The sequence below is a fragment of the Leptonychotes weddellii genome, chromosome 3, assembly GCF_054177405.1.
Source record: "Leptonychotes weddellii isolate Sample4059 chromosome 3, ASM5417740v2, whole genome shotgun sequence".
NCBI lineage: Eukaryota > Metazoa > Chordata > Mammalia > Carnivora > Phocidae > Leptonychotes > Leptonychotes weddellii.
Window position 1 is genome coordinate 41,557,537 of NC_138371.1, and position 19,625 is coordinate 41,577,161.

A 19,625-nucleotide genomic window follows, 5' to 3' on the forward strand; every position below is an offset into this window, starting at 1 on the left:
CTGTTGTTTATATTACACAGCTGTCCTCAGAATTTTCCATTTTCTATAGTACAACACAAAGCCAGATATTTCCAACAGTTCCAGCATTCATGGCTCCCCAATGAATATACAAATATCCTGCAAATGATGTTGACCTAGCACACTGCAAACACATGGATGAAACAACTAACCAAGGAGCTGCTTATATCCTGACTCACTGCGTATTAATAATTCATTGTCAGTGCCAGATATGAATCAGCACATGCATAAAGAGATATTATAATTACAGAGAGATACATCATTTAAATAAAATGTGTGGGAGAAGAGCAAATATTTCTAAATATAACTAAAAGTGGTATGTGCTCTAGATTGAAATAGTTGAAGAAAATTAGCAATGTTTTGGGAATTACATACCAATATCTTCTTTATTTATTCTTCATTATGAGTGAACATGGTGGTACAAGAGGATTACATCTTTAGGCGTTAACTTTTAAATTGAAAATACCCTAAGACCAATCACGGATTAAGTTATTATTAGGTAATATGTTTGTTTTTCATCAACAGCTTTCAGGAATTAAGTGTACAGGTGTCTGTAGTGAGAAGTTGATGTGGAAGAGATACCTAGGAAGCTTTCCTGGTCGGCAAGAAATGGGGAAATGGCATCAGGAGCAAAGATAGATGTGTTGTTAGGAAAGATAACAGTTATATCTCATATTTATTGATTACTTCCTATGTGTTATGCTTAGTGCTAAGTACTTCTTGTGTATAAACTCATTTATCACATAAAATCCCCTGGGATAGGTGTGACTTTATTCCAGTTCTATAGATAAGAGAACTGAGTTGCAAAGACTTGAGCATTTTGCCCAGTTACCAAAGGATAGAGCCAGGAGTCAAATCCAGAAAGGGATTCCACAACCAGTATCATTAGTCATTATACGACAACTATCTTCAAGGGCATATTTGAAAGATTATTGAAATTGGACAGTGGTATTTCTTAGATGTACAAGGACACAACCTGTTTTATCAGTTTGTTGGATAAACTTATTCCAAGGAAGGAATAGGATATTAACTGAAATAGTGTATGTCTTTTTAGTCAAGGAACTGAGGCAATGTGTAGGAATCTCCTAGGGAAGCACAGGAAATGATTTAAAGAGTTAAAAATCATCTTTCTCAGGATCGATCTGGTAGGGAATGTCTTAACTCATTTATTCAACATACATTTATTTAGCATCAGCTATGTGCTGGGCACGGAGCTGGGGTGGTCAGATGTTAGGCTTGTCCTCTTGGACTTATAATCTGGTAGAGTTTTCCAAAAAAAGAAATCAACTGGAGAGATACATATTGGCCTTTTTGTTCATTCAAAAAATATTAATTGAGCACCTACCATATGCCCGGCATCCTTATAATTTTGCATATATCATGCTTGAGACCATTCAAGTTTCAATAAACACATGTTTAGCTATAGTGAAAGTAGTATTTTATTATTTTTGACAACCTGTAGTTTTATTCCCAATTATGTGATGAGTAGCCAGCCATTTTTCACTTATCTAGAAGCAGATCATACAAAGTTTCCCATTAATTTTTTCCCTCACTTTGATGTAAATCTCTTTTCAAAGACCTTTATTTTTTCATTTATTTCATGGGAATAGTGTTTTATCCAGAAGTTGTATAGCATCCAAACAGACAATATAACTTGGCTAATGTTTCTGCCATTACTGACATCCAATTATTCTAGAAATTTTTATATTTTATTTAATAATAGCTTTTTACAATATTATACAGCAGAGATATTTCAGATCTAACACAGTATATGTAATTCTGAAAAATCTTGCATTGCACAATATTAAACATTATATATAAGTGGGTTTATGAGAAAAATAGAGTTGCGCGAAACACTTAAAACATATTAAAATTTGTATCCATATCATTAACAACATTAACATTGAGCTTTTCTATTTAAAATCCTAACACAGTTTTAAAAGATTTTAAATTACTAATAAGGAAAGAAAAATTATTGTAAATATAAAGTTTTACCTTTTTAAAAAGATGATGGTGGATGGATAAAAGATGGTATAAGAAGGGCTTAGCCTGCTGAAGTGTGAAAAAAAGTGTAAAATACAGAGCTCCTGGGTGGCTCAGATGGTTAAGCGTCTGCCTTCGGCTCAGGTCATGATCCCGGAGTCCCGAGATCGAGTCCCACATCGGGCTTCCGGCTCAGCGGGGAGTCTGCTTCTCCCTCTGACCCTACCCTCTCTTGTGCTCGCTCTCTCTCTCACTCTCTCTCTCAAATAAATCAAATTTTAAATAAAGAAGTGTAAAATACAAATAATCAGAAAGAGCTGCACAAAAAGCAGTTCTCAACCTGATCACACGATGAAACTGAGCCAAGAGAAACACCGAGGAATGAATGGGCTTCCTGGACAGCACCGTATCTCTCTGTGGTCTCGTGCATTTAACTATTCTAGTGCCCTTTGCATTCAGCTGTGATTCAGTGATGGCATATAAATTAATGTGCTAGGAAAAATTTCATAGGGACCCACATGAACTTGTGTTACACTGACATCACCCTCCACTGACTGACAGCACATGTTCTCATTCATCTAGGAAGCACATGTTTTTTTTAAAAAAATACACACACACTGGGTTTAATTGTCCATATGTATTAACCATATGGACAGATTAATGCTTATGCTCACCCTTTCCTTTGGTAGAAATGCTGCAGATATTATATTCATTTGTTGGAAATAAACATAAGTTTTCCTCTATGAGGAAATAATTTCCAATCAAGTATGTTCTTATAACGAGGTGTGAGCATGATGTTATCCTTTGGGTAGTAGATGTGGGACGATATTTTATGTGAAAGAGAGCTAGAATCTCTCTAGCCAGCCCAGTCATGAAAATCCTCCAGCATTCCCCTGCCATATAATGAATTGCCTACTTTGTATTGAATAAACTTTTGTTGAATGGATAAATTAAAGAAGAGAACTCATTAATTAAAAACTCTGTTATTATCAGCCCCCCGTTCATTACTCCAGTTAGTTTCTTTTTAAATTATCATGTTTAAGTGACATTTCAAGATTGTTTCTTATAAAACTGAGGGAATGAGATTCTTGGTGGTTTTTAATCAACAAATAAAAATCTTATATAAACTTTTATTAAAACACCAATATAATTATGTGAATTTCTTAGTGGGAGAGTATAAACTGCTATTATTAATTTGGTGAATTTAAAACCACAATAACTAAAAAGAAATAAAAAAATAAAAATAAAAAAATAAACCCACAATAACTACCTGGTGAAAAACATTTCTTCAAAATGTTCAGGAACACCGTACAGTAGTAAACAATGTGAATGGGCCAGACAAGAATTACATAGATGGCAGGAGAGAGATTAGAATGCCAAAATGTAATAACGTTTCCTCCTAAATTGTGAGTGATATAGAGGAAATTGAAACAAGAAGTAGGCTAGTGGATGACTTTCTAAGATCCTGTTAACACTAAATTTCTGCCTATCTTTTGAAAGAAATTAACTGGGAATACCAGTGAACTCTCACCTAGCACAGAGTATTAAAGCTAAGGAGAACATGGTAAGGAAGTGCAAAATTTTTGTCTTAAAATATGGCAGTTGGATTTAAATAATGTGCTAGATTATTTTGTTTTATTTTTTGTCATTTTATACAATTAAAACTTAAGTGTTAGCGACACCCCAAAAATGAAGATGCATGACTGTGAGCATTTATCAAATGGCATATTCAAGATAATTATAATTAAACATGTGTATGATAACTTTACTTCCCCAGAGACACTAAAAAATTAATTAAATTATTGTAGAGAACTCTGGGGAAGATGAAGCAAATGAACTTTCTCATCTCCATTTTTAGATATCCCCCTTTATTTATTGGCTCCCCTTCTCACTTCTCCTTAACATGGGCTAGAAAGGAAGATTATGCAAAGATATAATATTCTTGAATTATATTAAATCATAAATAATCAGTGAAGAAGGTGGAACACATTAGATTAGTTTTTAGTCTTTTTATAAAGCCAAGATAATTATTCTTGTGGTCATTGAACTAGCCCCATCTCTCTATCATCTATGTATCTATGCATGTATGTATCTATCTATTGCTAGTCCACTGGGCTTTAGTCATTATCTAAGAGCATTTAAAAATAGAAATATAGGGGGGTACCTGGGTGGCTAGGTTAGTTAAGCGTCTGCCTTTGGCTCGGATCATGATCTCAGGGTCCTGGAATCAAGCCCTGTGTCAGGCTCACTGCTCTGGGGGAGCCTGCTTCTCCCTCTGCCACTACCCCTGCTTGTGCTCTCTCACTTGCTCTCTCCTTCTCTCTCTCAAATCAATAAATAAAATCTTTAAAAAACATAGAAATATAGGGGCGCCTGGGTGGCTGAGTTGATTAAGCATTCAACTCCTGATTTTGTCTCGGGTCATGATCTCAGCGTTGTGAGTTCTAGCCCATATCAGGCTCCACACTCAGCAAGATTCTCTCTCTCCCTCTCCCTCTGCTCCTCTCACTTCTCTCTCTCTCTCTTTCAAATAAATAAGTAAATAAAATCTTTTTTTAAAAATAGGAATATATAACATGTATAAAATTAGTGATACATGAAATTATACATATATTCTCATAACTACTCTGATAAAGTCCAATCTAACTATCCTTTCAAATGAGAATACGTTTCAGGACAATTAAGTTGTGCCAAGCCCTGATTGAACGTAGGATACGTGTCCAAGGTGACCCAAAACCTTCTGCTAGGATACAGAAAGAATATTAGTGTTGAGGCTGTCCACTTGACAGGAGATAGGGATAGAAGTTAAGCTTCTAAAATAGTGTGATAATCTATGAACAAATGCAGCAACCCTACCAGAGGTCCAGTGTACAAGGCAATACACTGGGTAACTTGTCTTCTTTTTACTCTCAAAAGCATTATTCCACTTCCAGCAAAAGAAAAGAATGGATTGCAGACTGACTGTTTGAACTCCTTTGGTCCAATGATGTAGTCAGGAGACAGAAAGGACCATTTTACACTTTATCTCTGATCATGGCAGACTTTCTCTTGCCCTCAACTTGCTCTCACTTTCCATTTCTAAATACCTTCCAAGATATTTTCTTCCAACAATATTTCTAATTAATAGAAATTCTGCAGTAATTGTTAAGATAATATATCTTACCCCTCATTCCACATGCAACACTATTTACTGATTTTCTGAACAGAAGGTAAATATGGCTGGACTGGGCACTCTAGCATGGTTTCTCATTGTCAGAATGAGAAGCTCACCCAAGATCTGTCCAGATGGTGGGTTTGCCAAGGCACCTATTTCTTAATCATAAATTAACCCAGAGAAGCCTTTTCTGTTAGCACACTCTGAAGAAGTGCTATTTCCTCTTACAGTTATGAGACCTTCCATTACTAGTGATAATAGACCTGTTGTAAACTTGCTTAACAACTTTACTTTTCATTTAGCTATCCAGCCAACAATTTATTTTATTTTATTTATTTAATTATTTTTAAATTTTTTTATATCCAGCCAACAATTTAATTCAACATTCTACACAGCACAGACAAAAGACACAATGAGTGACAATATCATTTATACTTACTTGCACAGGGAGGGAAATGTTACCCATGGACAATTCTGTGAAAATATGCCATCTTTGACATTGTTCTGTATCAACCAGCTCAGCCCTTTCAAAGCTAGAGTGCAGATATTTCTGAGTTCATTTATCAAATCTCTGAAGAGTTTATGCAACACCATTCTTTCTTTTGCCTGCATAGAAACCTATCCCTACCGCTATTTTTCTCTCGAAAGAATTCCAAGATTATCACGGAGTACTTTTCTTTTATTGTTCATCCCTCTAAATTGTCACCAGAGCTTCACTCCCGATATTCATAAATTGTTGCTTCTTCTCAGTGAGAGTGAGGTTTCCAGAGTGAATAGCTATCTTGAAGGAATTTATTACATATTAAAAATTATTCAAGTAATTTTTAATTAGCACAAAACAATTTGCTTTTCCTTGAACTGGTTTTCTTAGAAAAGTTTGCATCTTGCTTTTGCAGCAGTTAAGCTATATAGATTCTTTAAATGAGCGAACTTTTCTCCCTTTCTTTCTTTGTCCTTGTTGTGAAATGCGTTCTGTGCCTATCCAGCTGTGCTGGAGATGTGTCAGTATGTGAGTCACAGCCTGATGTTCTCTGTACACGGACAGGAACTAACGCAAAGAAAAAAAGAGACGCTGTTCTTGGATTTTGTTTATAGACAATCATTAGGGAAGGAAGGCAATGGTGTGATTTTCAATGAGGTATGATTAACTATGTAACTATTTTTTTCTATTTGTCAATGGCATTGATATTTTTGGTTACTTGTAGAAGATCAAAGAGATGGAACTAGGACAAGAAAAGAAATAGTCTTCAGAGATTATCTCTTGACTATATCTTAGCTAGGAAATCCCTTGACAATGTTAGCAAACATTTTGTTAAAATGTCATGAAAACAAAACGTTACTGATAAAGTGTTAAGTAAATAAGGGTTTTTCAAAACCATAAAATCTTGCAATAACCAACCTATTGGTAACATAAGTGTGTATCTCTGTCTATGTGTTGATTAGAATTGTAGTATTTGAGACCTTGGGAGAATCTTAGAAGTTACTCAGTGAAGTATTTGAGAAATAGTATCCTAATTTTTACAGATAACACAGTCGAGTTCCTGTAATCTTAAAGGATATATTCAGATGCATACAGATAAATTTTGTCAGAATTAAGGTTAACCATTCAATTTCATGAACAAGTCTGCTGTGATTTCCAGTATACCCGCTCCATTACTTCCCCATCCTCTGCTCTAATATCAACAAAGAAAATAACTGTGGTGTAAATCCTGCATTGTCTGATAATTAAAAAAAATTGTCAGTTGACCCATGTCCTCAACTGGCACTTGACTTGAGTTGGGTTAAACACCTGGATTAAACCATATGATGGGACTCAGAGGGTTCTAATTAAAGAGCAATTGTACTTCTCGCTGCCAATCAGAAAAGAAGCAGATTTGCAAACATATTCTCATGCCTCATAGATGAGAAAGCTTTAATAAAGCCAGTTGGCTAAAACAGGACTTTTTTTTTTTTCTCTCTTCTCTCCCTAAGGAAGGGAAGGGTGAGAAAGAGTCCAAGGGCAAAAGTGAATCCGTGGATGAAGATATGCCACGTAGCTCCCTGGGAAAACAAAAATCAGTTCACAAATTTCAGAAAAGTAAAAAGGCATAAATCCTACATTCTAAAAGTTCAAAAAAATTGAGTTATCTCTGCAATGATCTCCAAACTATAAGTCAGGCTTCTTCAGTTCACTTTTATTACTTTATTAACTTCTTTCTTAAAAAAAAAAAAAAGAGCTTGTAATTCTGCCTTTTCTAATGTGGCCTTGTGAAGAATGGGGACCAAGGTTCACTATGAGGACTATGTAGTTATGAAATTAAATATTTACATGATGCATACTTTGTGTGTCAATAAGTTTAATTCAATACAGAGTTCTCCTTTGAGAACTGTGTGTTCCTGCAAGTGGCAAGGACCAAAAAGCTTGTTACAAGCCTAGTTTTCCTGACCCTATTATGAACAGTTAAATGTCTGTCCTTTATCTTGTGGACCCAGACGGTTAAGTATTGTATAAATATTGTTGACCAAACCAAGTAAGTACCGCTATTTTTGTCTCTGACTCTTTGTAGGGCCCAAATGCTAACTCCATTTACTGAAGTCTCCTTGGTTAATAGTTCTGGAAAGTTTCAAGAACATAAAATAAAAAACAGTGATAAACTGCCTTAGAAATGCAATTTTACAAAGTTGTCATGAAAATAATAAACCTACTAGTGCCAGGAAAATGTTGTAAAGTACAGTAAAAATCTCCATCTTAGGAAAAAAGGGACAATGAGCATTGCAGCCTTCCCTCTTATCCTCCTTTACCCATATGCTTCCTCCCCCAACATAAGAGTATGCTTTAGGAAACAGAGGAGGGATGGTTTTCATGGGAGAAATGGAAAGAGACAAGAAGGAGTGTCCCACATACTGGGAGAATGTGTAGATAAATGGGTATAGAAGAGAGGATTCTGGAGCCTAGAGTAACTTCTAGTGATTCTGGCTCTTTGACCTGGATAGGAGGTATTGCCTTCGGTCTGGTGATAATCTTGGCTTGGAAATGCTGGGAGGTAAAGTTGGCACACAGAGACTGAAGCAGATAGATCATTGCCAAGGACTTATTTTCAACAGTTGGCTCAAAGACAAAAGATTAATAAGCCTGTAGATATATTCATATATTTGTTAGCTTAGTTTAAAAAAATACAAGAACTCAAAGCTCTCAACCCAATATGAAGCTTGAGTTTCCCTTGCATCATGTTTTAGTACTTTCTCCCAGCCAGGCCAGCCTGCCTCTTCCAAATGCCTCTTCCAACCTTTATTTCAGATGGTTTGCTTGCTACTTTCCCTTCCCAGAGGACACAGGATTATTATTTCTTAGAAATATTATTTGGAGGTATATTTCTCCTGGGTAGAAAGTGAGACAGAGGTTTTGCGAATAGAGAAGTGCAACGTCATGTGAAAGGAGGAGGAAAAAAAATGTTGTTTAATAAATCTCCGTGCACCACCTGTATAATTCCTTACATCTTATGTAGTGACAAAATTCACTTCTGGGAAAGCTCTTAAGCAGGCTTCTCAGTTATAGGAAGTGAAGAATCTATAGGGAGAGGTTAAGAAAATACACACATTCCCTGTGTAGTGAAGTAACTGGCGTTAATCTTAGAGAGAAAATGGTTTGTTTTTGTTTGATTTGTTGCATGGGGATTTATTTTATAAGTTGTTGGTTAGTGGGATGGGAAGGAGAGATGGTAAGCAGTGAGCCTCTTTCAAATTCTGTGGCCCTGGAGACAGAAGATGTCTGTGCCTAAGGAGAGGGGCAAGCACAAAAGAGAGTTCTTTTATGAGAATGGCTGAAAAATGTAAGAAATATGACATCTCTATTATTTTAAATTATTTTATGTCCTGTGTTGTGATTCTCCTCCATCATCTCCAAAGTCTAACACACACACTGGCCGTGTTCATGGGGCCTTACACAGTGACTGATGTCCACACTTGGGACCAACAGGGCAAGGAAGCAGCCATCATGAGCAGGGCAAGAAAGCAGCCATCATGAGCAGGGCAAGGAAGCAGCCAGCAGAGTAGGGCAAGGAAGCAGCCATCATGAGCAGGGCAAGGAAGCAGCCAGCAGAGCAGGGCAAGGAAGCAGCCATCATGAGCAGGGCAAGGACAGCAGTCAGCATGAGCAGGGCAAGGACAGCAGCCAGCATGAGCAGGGCAAGGAAGCAGCCAGCATGAGCAGGGCAAGGAAGCAGCCATCACGAGCAGGGCAAGAAAGCAGCCAGCACGAGCAGGGCAAGGAAGCAGCCATTGTGAACAGTGAGCAATGAGGCAGTGGTGATTCAAGGAAGCCAGAGGTTCAGAACAGGAGACAAGAGTGACCAAGAAAAAGATCTGTGTTCTGGTCATCTTCTGAATTATGGCAGAGAGTTCTGCACTTCATACAGTTACATTAGATGAAAGACACAGGATTTGGAGACATTTGGATTACCTAAGAAAAACAAATAAACAAACAAAAAAAACAGGTTAGCAAATTATTTCAGGATGTTGAGAAAATAAAATTAAAATATCTAAATATCTATAAAGTATGTCTATAAATTACATCCTTCCAGTGGTTTCAAAAGCAAACTATTGTAATCAGAGAGGATCTGGAGGATGGAAGAAAGAGGGTGACCAAAAAGAGAAGATGGGCTGTTGCCCATTTGAGGTAGACTTGGTACAGATGATGCTGCTGCTGAGGAGAAAAATGAGGGCTGGTTTATGTCAGCCTCTATTCCAGGCATGTGTTTAGTCATCTAAGGGTGAACAGTCTGGACTGTCTTCAAGGGTATAATTAAAGGATTCAACATTTTTGAAATTCATTTCCATATCTTTTAACTGTTCGTGTATAAACATACTTGGAGACGGGAAAGATTAGAAACATGAACCTTTGGCCTTTAAGAAAGAGCAACAATCAGCCACTAAACTCTATGAAGGTTTATCCATTAAGAACAAAGGATGAAATACTATGTTATCTCTCTAAATCTAGTTTAAATGAGTAATTATTTTAAGACAGTTTCATATAACTGATTTGAGTAGGCTATATGTTCATTGAGGGTGATCATATATCTATTTTCCTGGCAGCCTAGAATGCCTTATGTCTAATGGATACTTAGATAAGTTTATTAAGTGAAATAATTCGAGGAAAAATCTTAATGTTTGTGTACACAGAACCTTTAAAGTATTATAAAATATTCAAAAAGATCTTTGGATTACTATAATTTGATAATTAATGCAAATAATATAAATTCTTAGGTATATATTTACATTTAATATACTGAATAATCACAGGTTTCAATAACATACACTTTTAAGAACTATCTTTAAAAGATTAGAAAAGAGATTTGTTTGCTTCTATTATTCTGCACTAAAACCTACCATATAAAAAAAAAGTTCCAAATTCTTTGGGGGACAGAATTATGGGTCTTCTGGAGCATATACATTTCTATCTTCAGTAACCCCTAGTGTTACCCTAAGGTGTCAAAGAATATTTTTACATCTGACTTTTATTCTCTGATGATTTTAATCCCAACAAAAGTGAAGCTCCCCAGAATTGGCCCTATTTTCATGTCTGCTTTTTTGGTCAGAACCTAAAAGAGAGCACATCACATTTCTAATCCAGAAATATACATTTTGTTTTCCATAACAGTGTACACTGGAAGGCTACACCCAGATACTTCGTGGTAAAATGAGGCTCTCTGTCCTCCTTTATTGTAGGTTAATTGATCAGATTGCAGGTTTGACTGAGACAGATATTAGATTGTTAGGAAAAAGAATACTTCTTTGCTGTCAGGTACAGATTCCCCTAATAAACCAGAGTTTCCCTATTTAGCTCCATTTGCATCTATAGATGATCTTTGGAGGTTCTTAGCTAGAACTGTGGCCCATGAAAACAAAAACAATCATGTGAGATGTTGACTTTTGGACTGAATTCAGAACATTATTATATGACACAAAGATCACAGTATCAGTAAGATCAAATTGAAATCCTTTATATTAGTTGTTGCATTTCATCCATAGCTGCTAAAGCAGGATTGTAATTCTTATATGTTTTTTAAATTTTTCTCTCTATAATATCATATATGTTATATAAGTATATAAAATATATATATTTTCAAATATTACGTCAATGAATAAGAAAGATGATGCTTATCAGAAGACTGATCTGTGGATGTGAAGTATCATTTTGAGAAGTATGAGATAGAATGGATATGTCTGTATTATAGTATTATATATTTACATAACTATAATTTAGTTGTATATTATGTGATTATATATTTATATAATATACATATTCATAAACACACACACCACCAAAAGAATTTTTTTTGAGAGAGAGAGAGAGGGAGTGCCCTTGCAAGTGCACAGCTAGGGGGGCAGAGGGAGAGAGAGAATCTTCAGCAGGCTCAACGCCCAGCATGGAGCCCAACATGGGGCTCCATCTCATGACCTTGAGATCATGACCTGAGCAGAAATCAAGAGCTGGGCACTTAACCAACTGAGCCACCCAGGCACCCCACCACCAAAAGAATTAAATAACATTTCTGACACCAGGGTCTCATAATGAGAAAACATTAAACAGAATTTTGTAAGTAAATCTGTTATAAATGCTTTAAGAAAAGCATTTTGATATTTGGCGAGTCACACTTTGTTAATGAAAACGTTCTTTGACAGAAAATGAAATATTACCCATGATAAGATTTATAAAGTATTGAGAAGTAGAAGACACGTTTTCCTTTTCTCATTCACCTCAGAATGGGTCAGAATTTAGTTTGAACTGAAGTCAATATAACTTGGAGTATAAAAAATGAAGAAGGTTTTTAAACATTGAGGAGTATACTAAGAACAAATTTATATTATAACCTTGTTCTGGTAGGGGTATGCCTGAGTGGCTCAGTCAGTAGGGCATGCAACTCTTGATCTCAGGGTTGTGAGTTTGAGCCCTATATTGGGAATGGAGATTACTTAAAAATAAAATCTTTAAAAAAAAAAAAGAAAGAAACAGCCCTGCTCTGGTAAAATTTATTATGAAGGTAAGCATTGGTGTAATTTAAGGGAGCGATGGGAATGGCAAAGAGTGTCCGATGGGGAAGGGAAGAACAGAACTCCTAGAGGAGGGTTGTGTAATCAGATCTAGGACTGAGTGTGTATTGCTGAATTATATAGCCTTTCTCTCCAATCTGCAAGGCATATTATTCCTTGCCACTGTTGGAGTGGCAATGATGACATCTGGAATATTCATTTTCATTAAGTCTAATGGTCTAAGAATGAGGATTTTAATGGACTCTCCTTACAATTTCCGAAGTTTGACCCCAGTTTATGCTCCAGACTAAAACTAGAGGTAGGAAAGCAAATATATTATATACATATCCAGGAAATGATGAGGTATAGTCTAACAATCGTCTTACTTTCCACAAAAAAGCATTTTGGATATTAACAATGCAATAAATTTGGGGGTCACTCTGGGACCAAGGCATAACTCTCCAACTTTTATATGTTATATAAACTGAAAAGCTTTATTGCTAGTTAAAAATTTTTAGACAAGAGAGTATATGTAAAATGAGTGGAGTTGGGTATGGTACCAAAGGGATGAAAGAATCAAGGAAAGCTCTTTGTTGCTGAATCTGTAAGTAAAATAACTTAAGGTTTTGTTGTTATTATTATCATTGTTGTTTTTAAAGAGGGTGAAAAGAGATGAACCTCGGCTCCTGTCCCCCTTCCCCACGATCTTTGGGTACTAGGAATCTATCTTACTTTCATGGTGCCCTTTTGATTTTCCTGTTCCCTTGATACTGGCCTAGGCCTTGGCCCTCATGTTTCTTGTATTGCAAAGTCATTGGGCAACATACCGAGGTCTCAGGGTCCTGCCTCTCAGCTGCCCCGGGAATGCAGGAAGCAGAGAAGAATATGGAGTAAAGTAAGTAGGAAAGCAAAAGCTTAGAACTCCGATAAACTAAGTTTGAATTTCTTTTCATTCATTTAATCATGTTACAACAAGGGCAAATCGATTCATATATCCGAACTTGCTTTCATATTTTGGCTGGTAAATAAGAACAGCTATGTAAAACGCTTAGCAGAGTCTGGCACATACAAGCACTCATCAATTGTTGTGGGAGGCAATATATGAATAAAATCATTACAGCATTTTTGGGGCGCCTGGGTGGCTCAGTTGGTTAAGCGACTGCCTTCGGCTCAGGTCATGATCCTGGAGTCCCGGGATCGAGTCCCGCATCAGGCTCCCCGCTCGGCAGGGAGCCTGCTTCTGCCTCTGACCCTCCCCCCTCTCATGCTCTCCCTATCTCATTCTCTCTCTCAAATAAATAAATAAAAAATCTTTAAAAAAAAAAATCATTACAGCATTTTTGTCATTATTATTTAGATATTATTCTTTCCAATCCTTCATCCAATAAAGCAATCTCTTCTACAATTTAACTTCTAGATGATTATCCAATCTTTTTACTTTTTATTTTTGAAAATTTACAGCACAATTTACTCTGTCCAACTTACACTCTTTGGTTCTGCCCATTCTTGCTCAATAGGAGATACACACACACATACACACATTCACATATATACGTATATATCCATATCCATATATATTCATATATATACATATTCATCATTTATCGTAAAACACATACACACACACACATTTATTTAGCACCATGAGTGTGCTTGGGAATGAGCTCGATTCTAGGGTTATGAGAAACAAGACAGACATGACATCTACAATGTCTTGCAAAATAATAGCCAGAAAAAGATCTATAAGTATTATAAACACTAGGACAGGGTATAACAGAAGGACAAATGCAGTATGATCCACATATATGAGGTATCTAAAATAGTCAGACTCACAGAAGCAGAAATACAATAGTGGTTGCCAGGGATTTGAGGGGTGTGGGAAGCGAGGAGTTGCTGTTCAGTGGGTGTAAACTTTCAGTCATTCTAGATGAACAAGTTCTAGAGATCTACTGTACAATAGAGTGCTTATCCTTAGCAATGTGGTATTGTGCACTTCCAAATTTGTTAAGAGGGTTAAATCTCATGTTAAGTGTTCTTACCACAGAAAATAAATATAAATAAAGTCTCATCTTTAAAAAAAAGATAGGAGTGATCACTTAACCCAGAGTAGTTCTTAAAGCACATGATGATTAAATTGCATCTTAAAAAATAATAAGGATTACTCCAAGGATACTGAATCAAGAGTAAGGATTGGAATGGGATAAGGAGAAATCCTGGCAGAAGGTGCACTACGGGTAAAGAGGTGAAGAACCGAGACAACCTGGTGTGACAGGACAGTTTGTCATGACTGGTGTCCAGCATGAGGGGGCAGAGGGGATGGGTACAGATGAGGCCAGGAGATTAACAGGAGTCTTACCCCTGGGTAATGCGTATGTCATGCTGATGAATTTGAACACTTTTGCCTACAGCGATAGCCACGGACTGATTTTAAGCTAGAAAGTTTCATGTTAAAATTTCAACATACCCTTTTGTGCTTGTGTAAAATAAATTGGAAGGCAGGCACTAATAAAGGCAGGGAAACATTTAACCACTTAGAAGTTTGCTGCGGTGATTCTGGCAACATCCCAGTTCTTGAGATAATGGCCTCCGTTGTTTTCAATATGGCCACCAATACAATAAGAGCTTTCATGATTTTTTAAGCAATTAAATCACACCGTTCACTTACAGGCAAGCAGTGGTTAACTAAAACCCTAGGTATTTTTCATATAATCAGGTAATTGAAGACTCACTATTCTGTACTAAAGCAGAGTCCAACATACAGCAATATTTTCTCTTAATTTTAGCCCATTATTCCCACCGTCAAGATCTATTTTTCCTTAATCCCCTCCGCCCCAGACTTTAGGATGCTCAAGTTTTTCAGAGTGAATTGTACTATACCCTTTTAAATCATTATCATGCTACTGTTACTTTAGCACTTACTAATCTTTTACCGAGAAGGAAATTGAGTGAAGTGGCTGTTACCATGCAAATAAATACAGCTGAACATGCCAGAAAAAGACAGGAATTCAGATCTTCTGACCCAGGTCCTGGATGCCATCAACTACATAACAGCTATCACTCAGTGCGCATTCCTGCCCAGGCAAATTATGTAACAAAAATAGCTAATTTTCACATTGTAAGCCAAAAGGAATTGGGTTTTGAAAGTACGTGAATATACACTATGGAGGTTTAAAATCTCACACATTTTCCCATGGAAAATTATTTTCTTTTTTAGATTTTATTTATTTATTTATTTGAGAGAGAGAGAGTAACAGCATGAGAGGGGATAGGGTCAGAGGGAGAAGCAGGCTCTCCGCCGAGCCGGGAGCCCAATGTGGGACTCGATCCCAGGACTCCGGGATCATGACCTGAGCCGAAGGCAGTCGCTTAACCAACTGAGGCACCAGGCGCCCAAAATTATTTTCATTTTAAAATACAATGAACTAATCTGTCCAATTCAATGGGAAAATATTAGGTTCATTAGTAAGATTTGAATAGTGTCTCATTTGTCAGAAAAGAGAAATTTAAGACCAAAAACTCGTAAGAAAAGAGCATGTTCTAGACTTGATTGATATATGTAGAGAGCAAATCAATTTGGATTTTAAAATCTGATTGCCATATGTTATTAAATTACATACCCATGCTCATGAACATGTTTGAAAAAAAATTTGAAAACAGAAAATTGACATCTTTTACAGATTTCTAGCGTTTTATATTGTAGAGAGCTGTAAAACGAGGTGTGTCAACTTAATTTGTGATTAAACTGCTGCATGGCTCGTTTTCATCTGGACTGGCAAAGGCTAGTGGTTCTCATTAGAAGTATAATGCAGCCGCAAAGGGAAGGTTAGAAGGTTGTTATTTTTCTCTTCGCTGCCCCATTCATACTACTCTCATAACCACATGTGCCCATCCTCCCAACAAAATGAACAGCATGATGTTGGGACTTTAAAGATCATCAGACCCAGTTGGCAGAACATCTCCTGGCACAGCCATTCGTCTTACCCACAGGGACACCAACAGCATGCAACAAGGTGGGGCATCACCAATGTTTTTGAAATAACTTGATTTGTGATATTTCAAAAATTGTGAAGTAGCTTTCATGGTGAAAATCAGAACATTTTACAATTTCTTACGATTACTTTATAATTTAGGTTTGTTTTCTTTTTTGATTTTAAGCCGAAGCAGGAAACCATAATCTTCAAAGTGCTTAGGGCTGCAAAAAATCTTTTTAGCTCTGTTTCTTTTCCCTATGATGCTATTTAAGTTATAAAAAAATGCCTACATTTGATTGCCATTTAAAATCACAAAGGGGCGTATCAATTCCAAAATTATTTTCAGATTCTGGTAAGAATGATGCCCATAATCTGCACTGAACATTCTTTCTATTTTGTGATTTTATGACCACCATGTGTTTTAGACTTACCACTACTTTTTTCTTTTATCTAATCCCGATTGACCTAATTATGACTTAACAGAGGTATCTTTTTTCTTTGACTTAACCATCTATTTACCTTTGTAGGTGGATCGATTATAATGGGCAGATTAACTTCTCTTGGAAACAGTAGCATTTACTCTCTACAGACTTCTGTAAAGCCAAATTCTTCAGGTGCATATTACTGATTCCATGGAGGTGCACACCATATCAATCTCCATTTCTTGCAATTGGTTTGTGTCCTGGTAGTGTTGATTATAGGACTAAAATCAGAATGTGGGATAAAAATATATTTTACTTGCAAATAGTGGCATCATATAGGCACAGCTGTCATCAGCCTAGAAAATTCATAAATAGATGTCCAAATGATGGTTACTTATGTAAATGTATTCCTAGATCAATGTGATTTCCTGAAGGTTCAGAGAGATGACAAGAACAGAACCCAAGTCATAACAGCATTGAACAGCAGGGCTGCAAAGCTGTTCCACAGAATTTAGTTCATCCGTATTCAGAGTGCAATTGTAGTGGAACAGCAATGTGCCTGTTGTTATTGTAATAACTCAATCCTCAACTTCCAGCTAATGAGTTTTAATGCCCAAGAAATAACATCAGAAATTGTATTTCAACTTTAAAACATCATTAAATAGATCTTCTAAGTCTGAAATGAATCCAATGAGATTTTTTAATGCATCTTTAAAATATCCTTCCATGTTGATGCTTCTGGTTTAAAAAAAAATGTCATACTGTACTAGAAAATTTTTTTTGGAAATGATAACATATGGAGAAAGCATATAAATAAAGATTCTTGGGAAGAGTAACTTTTTGGAACACCAATATTATCTCAGAACTTAGCTGTAAAACTATACTTTCAGTTTATAGAAGAAATATAAAACTATTCAATATTAAAGATTAGTAACAAATACGTAAACTTCACAATATCTAGCAGCTTAACTTCCGCTACTATTTATAACTTAGATATATCAAACTAAGTTCTCTATATTTCCATGCAACCAAACTGATTTCTAGGAGGCTGGGTTAAAGAAATCAGATGTATTCTGTGAGATGTAGTTTCTCACAGAATGGGTTGCCAACGGGTAGGAGCCAGAGATGGAAACCAGCAGTGGACATTTTTCTAACACTGACAAATTGAATTTAATTTTAAAGCCCATATATAAGGGATATGTTTTCTTTTAGGAACACTTAAATTGTGAATCTCACTACCATAGTTTGGAATTTTTTCCACGTTAGTGTCAAGCGTTTTCTATCCAGAAATAAGGAAATGAACATTTGTTCTCCAGTTTAAAAATCACTCACTATTTTTTTTAAAAGATTGTATTTATTTATTTGAGAGAGAGAGCACAAGCTGGGGGTGGAAGTGGGGGGTAGAGGGAGAAGGAGAAGCAGGCTCCCCACTGAGCAGGGAGCCCAACGACACGGGGTTCATCCCAGGATCCCGAGATCATGACCCGAGCGGAAGGCAGATGCTTACCCCAGGTGCCCCCACCCACTACTTGTTTAAAACTTAGAAAAAAGATTTCCATATTCTGTACCCTGTTAAAGATTCCCCATGGTCTATCTACAACTTACGTTCATAGTCACACTGATCCTAAAAAGTAGAGTCAAACGTAAATAGTCTCTGATATTTATGTACACCTCACAACTTTTCATTTCTTTGCCTAATGATGTTCACTCTGATTTTTCCCTGGATTTAAAGAGCATTACATCCACCTAACAACAGCAGATACACACTTTTTCAAGTGTACTTAGGGCATTTTCCACGATACGCCATAGCCAAAAACAGCCTCAATAAATACATTCAAAAGGATTGAAATCATACAAAGTATGTTCTCTAATCACAATGAAATAAAACTAGAGAGAGATAATAGAAATAAATTTTGGAAATTCACAAATATGTGAAAATTAAAAAACACAATCCTAAAAAACAATAGAGCAAAGGAGATATCAGAGAGGAAATTAGAAAATACTTTGAGATGAATTAAAATGAAGAGAAAACATACTAAATCTATGGAATGGAGCTACACATTACTTAGGGGGAATTCTATAACAGTAAGGCCTTATATTAAAAATATATGTAGTTTTCTATTGCTACTGTTAACAACTTAATGCAAATTGAGTGAATTAAATCAACACAAATACAGTTCTGTAGGTTGGAAGTCTCACCCAGCTGAAATCAAGGTGTCAGTGGACACCTTGAATTCTCTGTAGGAGAGAATTTCTTTTTCTTTCCTATTCCAGCCACTGAAGGAGCCACATTCCATGGCGCATGACCCTGTTTCTTCATCTTTCAAACCAGCAATGGTGGATCTAGTCCTTTTCACATCCCATCACTCTGACCTCTTCTTCTGCCTCCATCTTCCATTTTTAAGGACTTTTGTGGTTATATTAGGCTCACTCCACAATCCAGGATAATTCCTCTACTTTAAGGTAGCTCATTAGCAACCTTAATTCCATCTGCAACTTTAATCCCCTTTGCTGTGTAATCTGACATATTTACAGTTTCAGGGTTTGCTGTGAACATCTTTGGGGACAGAATAATGGCTTCCCAGGGGATGCTCTTTGAAAACATCATGATGATGGAAAGAAGCCAGTGACAAAGAACCACATATTGTATGTTTCCATTTCTATGAAATATCCAGAATAGGCAATTCTTTAGAAAGGGAAAGTATATTAGTAGTTGCTTACATTGGGGTCGAGGGTAGAGGGGTGAGGCTAGGGGAGTGACTGCTAATGGGTAAAAAGTTTCTTTTGGGAGTGATGAAAATACTCTAAAATTGATTGTGATGATAGTTATACAACTCTGAATGTATTAAAAACAACTCATTTGTATACTTTAAATAGATGAATTTTATACTATTTATATATAATAATAAATTATATTCCAATAAAATTGTATTTCTATATCAATAACATAATAAAATCATATCGAAAAGTATATATACATATCTTCTCTTCCTTAGTTTAAGAAGGGATGATGAGCACTTACAGTCCCAGAGTCACTTGATAACCCATAGATACAAAGTTTCCATGAGG

At 36.2% G+C, this 19,625-nt stretch overlaps 2 long non-coding RNA genes across 2 annotated transcripts in view; one reads left to right on the forward strand and one right to left on the reverse strand.

Annotated features, from left to right (window-relative positions):
- Positions 1 to 5,895, reverse strand: part of LOC145720502 (uncharacterized) — an 89,783-nt gene extending 83,888 nt beyond the window's left edge. Inside the window, exon 1 of the long non-coding RNA XR_014143472.1 lies at positions 5,595 to 5,895. This is a non-coding gene — a long non-coding RNA (uncharacterized LOC145720502). The remainder of the gene's footprint in view (positions 1 to 5,594) is intronic.
- A 1-nt stretch (position 5,896) lies between these two features.
- LOC145720503 (uncharacterized) overlaps positions 5,897 to 19,625 on the forward strand; it is an 81,941-nt gene continuing 68,212 nt past the window's right edge. The window contains exon 1 of the long non-coding RNA XR_014143473.1: positions 5,897 to 6,293. This is a non-coding gene — a long non-coding RNA (uncharacterized LOC145720503). The remainder of the gene's footprint in view (positions 6,294 to 19,625) is intronic.